General features: G+C 43.6%; 1 long non-coding RNA gene across 1 annotated transcript; it reads left to right on the top strand.

The window, feature by feature from the left end:
• Positions 1-5,977: 5,977 nt before the first annotated feature.
• LOC119554142 lies at positions 5,978-8,030 on the top strand. The gene is made up of 3 exons (XR_005219801.1): positions 5,978-6,404; positions 7,445-7,652; positions 7,709-8,030. It is a non-coding gene; the product is annotated as an uncharacterized LOC119554142 (long non-coding RNA).
• The last annotated feature ends 252 nt before the right edge of the window (positions 8,031-8,282 follow it).

The raw sequence follows: 8,282 nt of genomic DNA, 5'->3' as shown, positions 1-8,282 counted from the left end.
AAACCGCGAGCTAGCCATAGGAGTGAGCGAGAGGCAAACAGGCGGCTAAAGGTTTTCATCGGGTACTCAGATGAGCTAGGAAATACCAGAAAAAATACCAGATTTCGCGAGTGAATGAACGCCGTTAGCCGCAGCCCAAAGAATAAGAAATTTAATCTTTGGCGGTGATCGTGCAAAAGCGGTGGGGAATTTAAAAATTTGAAGTGAAGAAAAACCCCAAAAACGGTTAAAGGAGGTCAGTGCAGATGAAAAAGGACGCCTAATCCAAGCTGTTGCCCATTATTGTGGGATTTGACCGACAGGAAGCAATAGCACAACAGGGGCAAATCCGCAGAATAGTTGAAGTGCTGGAGGAGATCCACTAGAGAATCCCAGTGGGAAGGAACATGTCGAGTGGGACTTCAGTCTCTACATGGACATCCTTCCGGGCGTGTCCCCGCAAAGAAAGTAAGATCTAGCCAAAATAATTTGGTTGCGTTTTACTAATAGAAGTATCTTTTCAGCAGAACCACCAGTAATATGATCTCCGAAGACCTCTTCATTAGGACTCCGTACACCACAACCACCAGCTCCTTGGCAGCTTAAGCGGAGCTGGAGGACGCACTGGCTGCTACAGGGAGGAGAAAAATAGGGCGCCCGCTAAGGAACAGTTGGAGAAGCCATGTCCAGCCACTGCCAGGATGCTGGGCGACTTCCTGCAGCATCAGCGGATCAACCCTGTTCCCAATCCGGCTCCCAATTCCTCAAGGTCCAATATGCCTATTGGGACTCGGAGCTGGACTGCGGTTACGCGGGAAAGATGGCGAAGCATCCGTGGGACGAAAAGGAAGCTTTAAACAACTAATTTACATAAATAAAAACATTCGTTGAACATTCCATCTATTTTTAATTTAATTTATTTGTGTACCAGCAGACTTCTCCTTTTTAAATTTCTCCAATTGTTTTGTTTTCCGTTTGGAAACAAACCCAGCTGCTTGTCAGTAAGACCATGCTACATGCATTGCGAGTGAAGTGGTGGATTGATCTAGGGCTCTCTAGGATTCTATCCTATTGGGATTTCGCATTCTTTCTGCGATGCGCATTTCTTTGAGTACTATTGTGGCCATGTTGCATACCGCAGACCAATTTACTTCTGATTCAAGCATTATTTCCACCAGGTTACAAGTGGCTGGCGTCCTCCCAACCCTTATGCTCAAATCACTTCGTTCATTTTCAAATCTCGGACAGACAAAAAACACGTGTTCTGCGACTTCATTATCCGACTCGCAGAGTGGGCAGTGCTGATAAAGTTCATGCTTAAACCTATTCAGGCAGTATTTAAAGCATTCATATCCTATCAGCAGTTGCGTTAAGTAAAAGTCCACATGTCCATGCTTCCGTCCCAGCCATCTCTGCAGTTCTGGGATAAGCTTATACGTCCATCGTCCTTGGCTACTATTTACTAACCTCTCTTGCCACTTAGCAATGGTAAGTTTAGCAGTTGCAACCCCTGTGCTGCCTGCGCGGATATCAGCTGACTCCACTGCTAGCAGGTCAATCGGTATGACTCCCGATATTACCAGCGCCGCGTCATGGGATAACGTTCGGAACGCACAGCATACCCACAGGGCACACAATCTCTGCACGGAGTCGCCGTCTTGCATATAACTTCCATTTTTTGTGGCTGCATCTCTGAGAGGCCGTTGGTTTCGACAAGGGCACCTTCTAGCCGGGAGTGGATTATTCTTTCAAGAATTTTACCTACCGTATCTAGCATGCAGACAGACCTATACTAAGAAGGCTCCGCCGCCCTCTGTTAGGCACGCGTTATACATGTCAACATACTCTTTTGTATTTGCTCTCATGGCAATTTTAAGAACTTTATTCGGGATTCCATCTGGTCCCGGTGCCTTGTTGTCCTGTATTGTCTTCAATACCCGGATGACTTCTTCGGCACTTGTGAGCTTTATGCTCGCCGTGTAAACGATCTGTGAGGTTTGCGCCATACTCTTGCTCTGAGAATAGCGTTTCCACTATCTTTTTTAGGGTGACTGGGCATGTCGGTGACGAGTTTATATGCGAAGCCCCATGGGTTGGAGTCTATTTCTTCGCTTATATTATTAAAGCACTTGCGTTTGCTTTCTTTTATAGTTTTTCCAGGGCTCGTCTTCTTTCCCTGAAATATATTTGAAGTGCCTCAAATTCGGGCCTTCCTCTTGAGCGTTGGTATGCGCGTCTTGCCCTGTGGCAGTCTTTCCTGGCTTCCGCAATGGATTGGTTCCACCAGTATGCAGGTCTTCTTCTTGATGGGGTTTTCCCCCTTCTCTGCATAGATGCATCACGGGCTACCTTGGTGTATTCTGCGATGTGGTTTGCCCTTTCTTCAGCTGAGCCGCTTGTGGAGAGGTCCTCGAACAACATCTGTACCATCTCTACGTCTAGCGTTTCTATTTTGTACCATGGCACGGTCTTAGGAACTCGTGGTGGGCCATTTCTAGATTTTATCGTGTAGATTATTGCTGCATGGTCACTACCCGTGTAGGTGTCACTAACCTCCCAGCTGGAGCCCGAGGCCAATCCAGCGTTCACATTTGTAAGGTCAGTGATAGAACTGTTGCCGGCTCTTGAAAAAGTCGGTTTTGTTTCCAGAGTTCAGCAGCACTAGGTTAAGTGCGGCGAAGCTCTCAAGTAGCGCCTTTCCCCTCGCGTTAGTTCGGGGGGAGCCCACTCCGTAGCTCCATATTGCCGATTTTTTGCTACCGGAATTTTTATTCCTGTATTGCTCGCTTATGAGTGCCATGTCTACGCTTATTCTCGATAACATTTTCTCCAGCAACGATTGGGCAACCTGGCAATGGTTTAGGTGGCTTGGTGCACCTTTGCGCCGCAGTTGTAGCAGCATTTTGAGCAGTCCTCCTGGACCCAAGTAGCTTGTGAGTGTAATCAGACAAGTGTGTTTTGATTTTGTGCATGAGGCCATCGAGCCATACTCGATCGAAGGCTTGAGATACATCGAGGAATATTACGCAGCAGTATTCCCGATGCTCAAAGGCTGTGCGTATTTCTGATGTTATTCTGTTAACTTGTTCGATTGTTCCATGGTTTTGATTGAACCCAAATTGGTGAGCAGGGATAATATTGTGTGCTCCTAGGTATGGTATTATGAGAGTTAGAAGGCATTTTTCGAAAAACTTAGACAGACACGATAATAAACTTATTGGTCTGTAGGATGACGGAATTGTGTGGTCTTTTCCGGGCTTCGGTATCATTATGATAATAGATTTTTTCCAATTTCTCGGATAGTAGAATAGTAGATAGTAGTAGACTTATGATCCCATTAAAGAGCTTACAAATAACCTCAATAGCAGAGTTTGAAAAAAAAGTTTCGGCTCTATCTTCGTCGCTGCAGACCCAGCTGCCTGATGAATTCATATCGGAGTGATTGTTTCAATTGGAGAGCTCAGATTTGGGTGAGCCCTCCAAAGAGGATGTTATGTACTGGTTGGCGAAAGTTTTTCAATGTATCGCAGTTATGCACTTTCTGCTTCTTGCTTTAGTGTTTAGTTTAGTGTGCGAGTGGCTTCCTTAAGACGTTGTTTAGATGATGACGATCTGTTGGTTTGCCAGGCGCCTCTTTGTTAGGGACAAGCCCGTCAATTTGCAGATTGGTTTGAAAGTGGTTGGCTTGCACGTCCTTTCCTTGTGGTGTTGAGATAGTGTCTGCCTCCACGAAAACATCTTCAAGAGCATCGGTAGAGCAGTCGATGTCCGCTTCGATGTTGAACTGAGTGGTTTATTCGATGTGTGAACCTACATACTTCTTATATTTTAACCAGTTGGTTCTGTGCGACGTAAACCTGTGGGGGTGATCTGTAGTTTTTGGGCCTTGAAGAAGAGTTATTAGCACTGGCGAATGGTCTGATGAGAGGTCCGAAAGCGCTTTGGCGCTTATTATATTGCGTGGAATGTTTTTTTCACCGCATAGTCTATTAAGTCTGGAACTTTCCTGCGGTAGAAAGTGTACCCTCTTATTTGGAAGTTGTAATTGCTTGTGAGGTGCGTCTCTACCAGTAGCATAATGTCGATATGATTTTCATTCAGGAACTACTTCAAGTTTGTGCCGTGAAACACCATTGGCGCTCAATCGATTATTTGGACTGCTTAGCTGCAATCAGCTGTAACACCATATTCTGGTTTCGAACCAGTGTTTGCATGGTCGTTTTCATAAACGAGATAAATTCCATCAAACTTTGTTGCTTGGAAGTGCACGCGATACATTCTTGAGTTCGCCAATCGGCCAATACTGCAACCGAACAAGTGCCAGCAGTAACTGAGGTCCAGCATGCTGATGCTTTCAATGAAAGTAAATGATGATAGCTATCGTTATTGGATGATCATTGGGCAAAATCACCCATGCTCATCTAGAAAAGGTGACAATGAACAAATGCTGCTTGAAGATTCCATCGCTTTTCCATTATGTAGGACAGTAAGGTTAGGCGATCTTATCCTGTTGATAAATTTGTATACGTATCCAAAAATTCGTTGCATTGATCCAAAGGATCCTATGCGATCCTATTTGTAAACTTTGAAAGCTCTTCGCGAAGCCGTGATAGATCGACAGAAGAATCATTTTGCAAATGTCGCCTGTGAGAGCCACAGGAAATGCGCGAGACCGAATGAGAATATCGAAAAAGACTAGCTTAGATTGTAGGTCCCGATAAAAGAAGTTCATCCAACGAGAACCCAGATGAACATTTTGCCGATTCATCAAATACTACCCTGAACTTAGTTTGAACTTCTTTAAAAACGTAATGGAGCGGAAAGAAATATTTACATAAATGTACCTCTGAGCTAGGCACTAGCGACATGTGTTTGAGGTCTAGATATTCCTTTATAAAGGCAGAGTAGGTAAATTTTAATTGAGGGTTCCTATTAAATTTCCGATACAGGTTTTTCAAACACCTTTTGGATTGCGAGTAAGACTCACTCAACAAGGCAAGGTCATGTTTCAAAGGGAGGCGAGCCGAATATTCTCCCTATAGCCTAGTACTCAGATCGGCTAAGAGTTTCACTAGTCGAAAAATCTTATTCTTTGTAGTGTGACCGAAGTTTTCAAAGTTCACCCGCAATGCATGTAGCATGGTCTTACTGACAAGCAGCTGGGTTTGTTACCAAACGGAAAACAAAACAATTGGAGAAATTTATAAAGGAGGAGTCTGCTGGTACACAAAGAAATTAAATTAAAAATAGATGGAATGTTCAACGAATGTTTTTATTTATGTAAAATAGTTGTTTAAACAGTGGCGGATCCACGGGGGGAAATAGGGAAATTCCCTTTCCTCCTTCCTGTAGAAGGCAGCGCGTCCTCCAGCTCCGCTTAAGCTGCCAAGTAGCTGGTGGTTATGGTGTACGGAGTCCGAATAGAGAGGTCTTCGGAGATCATATTACTGGTGGATCTGCTTAAAAGATTCTTCTATTAGTACAACGCAACAAAATTGGCCAGATCTTACTTTCTTTGCGAGGACACGCTCGGCAGGATGTCCATGTAGAGACCGAAGTCCCACTCGGCATGTTCCTTCCCACTGGGATTCTCTAGTGGATCTCCTCCAGCACTTCAACTATTCTGCGGATTTGCCCCTGTTGTGGTATTGCTTCCTGTCGGTCAAGTCCCACAATAATGGGAAACAGCTTGGATTAGGCGTCCTTTTTCATCTACACTGACCTCCTTTAGCCGATTTTGGGGTATTTCTTCAATTTAAAATTTTTAAATTCCCCACCGCTTCTGCACGAACACCGCCAAAGATTAAATTTCTTATTCTTTGGGCCGCGGCTAACGGCGTTCATCGAAAATTCACTCGCGAAATCTGGTATTTTTTCTGGTATTTCCTTAGCTCATCTGAGTACCGCGCTGAAAAACAGACCCGACGAAAACCTTTAGCCGCGTATTTGCCTCTCGCTCACTCCTATGGTTAGCTCGCGGTTTTCGTCGATGTGAGTACTAGGCTTATGGAAGAAGAGTATAATTCCTGTTAAAATGCTCTTCGCACTGGAGCTCCTACTTTGACATCCTTGCAATTGGCTCAGTGACGTGTTTTATTTCCCAAAACCGAGCTGCGAGCTCGTCTAATGAAATGCCACCACGCTCTTCAGATAATCGATTTATTGCGATGAATGACAAATGTTTTGGGGCCTGCTGCCCACCTCCAGACAAAATCCAACCTAGATGTGTTTTTGTAACAAGTTAGCTCCTTTGCGGCACAAAGAAGAAGGGATCAGCGAGCTGTACGTTCGACGGGATATTCCACGAGTCAGTGGGAAGTGCGTGAATAGGTTGTTGATCAGTTATTCTCGAAGTTACGATGAAAGACTTTACGACGAGTTTGACTGGGTATCCTTTTGTTGAAAAGCTATTATCTCCATTGCCGGTAATTGCGGTCAACGTTTTGGTTTTTCTAAGTTGAAGTTGATTGACGAAGCAAGTTGTAATTAAATGAACTTGAGATCCTGAGTCCAACAGCGTACGTGAGGGTACGTAAGTGCCTGCGCGGTTCTTAATTAGGACAACGGCGGTGGCTCAACCAGCTCAACCGAATATTGAGATAAAAGGGCTTGCGAGGCGGATGACGAGACGGACATTGAGACTGATTGCGAGGCAAATGACGAGATGGCCATAATGAAACTACGTTCACGAATCAAATGACTTGAACCTGGTGTTTTACTTTCTGATAGACAAGGTTTCTGAACTGATTGTCTATAAAGGAGAAGCGTGTGATGCTTTGATTGACAGGCATGGCAAGGACCTGACCAACAGTCTCGCGCATGATGGTACCTTTTTAGACACTTAATGCATTCGCTTCCTGGTGGCGAGCCCTGGGCGATAACGTCACAAAACGGGGGCTTTGAAATATCAGCTATAGTTGCAAATGTTTTTCTTTGATTTGTACTCGCGGCCCTTCCAGACTTGCTAATTTGCCACGGATTGCCTTGCATCGCAAGCTCAACATTTTCCATTGTGCGACATCTACTTTCCAAAAGTGGGGACAAGTTATCCCACGATGGTATTTCCTGATTTAGCTTGCGTGGCTTTGTCGAATTTCTGAAGTAAGGCGGGAACCAGAACGCACCCGGAAATTTCTTCCTTAGTGGCAATAGGACTGCACAAGACCAGATAACGGAACGCAACGCGCAAACGAGGAAGCTTTTATTTATAAAGTGCCTTTATTTGTTAAGTGTTAATTTTGTAAGTGTAAATTGTTTCATTAAATTAAGTTTCAAGTAAATGCAAAGTTCCCCGGATATCATGTCGGATGTCGGGGTCACCAAAATGTTCTAAGCTGCCGAGCTTTTTCGATAACAATTAATTAATAACCTAACACTATAGGTGGTAATTTAAATGTATTTTTTATTTTCGTTAGTTTTAACAATAGTTTTTTGTGATGAACTGACCGCCAAAATATAATTACAGGTGCCAACCGGTCCCACACAAACATGTCGCGCTGTACTAGATTTCGGATCACAGGTTTGTCTTATCGCAAGAAATATGGCAAAACTGCTATTCCTTCGGGAAATGCCATTACCGATTGAAATATCTGGAATCGGAGGAAAAATAAAAACAGAAACTAGTTCAATGCTTGCTCTCGTCATGTACATCTGGTTTTGAAACTTTAGTGGAGGTATTTATTATTTCCAACAAATAATACAAATCAACTGTCATAACCGAATACACTAGCTTACAGCCAAAATGCCCAAAGAAGTATGGCGGTAGTTCCTGGTAGAGTTGGACCCCTAGAACACATAAAAAGATCAAAAAAATTTTTAGTAGATAATTTTGTTTTTTTTTAAACATTTTTTATGAAAATTATGGTATTTCCCTGTTTTTAATTATATATCGAGTCGCGCTAAACCAATTTAGATGATATGTGTGTTACGTGGACATATTAGTGCTCGAGGGAGAGGCGTCTGACTTCCGTCACCATTTTTGCCGGCATAAGCTACGTTTTTGGGTCGTGGGATCTTGGAAAGCCTCTCTCCTCTCCAACATAACGAGAATAAGTATTTAGAGTGCCCGGAAAATAATATTAGTGCGTAAAGTTCTGTAGTATGCACTTATATCGAATATCTACTGTACCAAGAGTACTTGAAACAAACACACTGTAACACTTTGTTGCATTGTTCTTATAGCCTAGTACTCAGATCGGCTAAGAGATTCACTAGTCGAAAAATCTTATTCTTTGTAGTGTGACCGAAGTTTTCAAAGTTCACCCGCGATGCATGTGGCATGGTCTTACTGTCAAGCGACTGGG

Source organism: Drosophila subpulchrella, chromosome 3L (genome assembly GCF_014743375.2).
Source record: "Drosophila subpulchrella strain 33 F10 #4 breed RU33 chromosome 3L, RU_Dsub_v1.1 Primary Assembly, whole genome shotgun sequence".
Lineage (NCBI taxonomy): Eukaryota > Metazoa > Arthropoda > Insecta > Diptera > Drosophilidae > Drosophila > Drosophila subpulchrella.
Note: the sequence above shows the minus strand (reverse complement) of the source record. Positions and strands in the feature narration are given on the sequence as shown.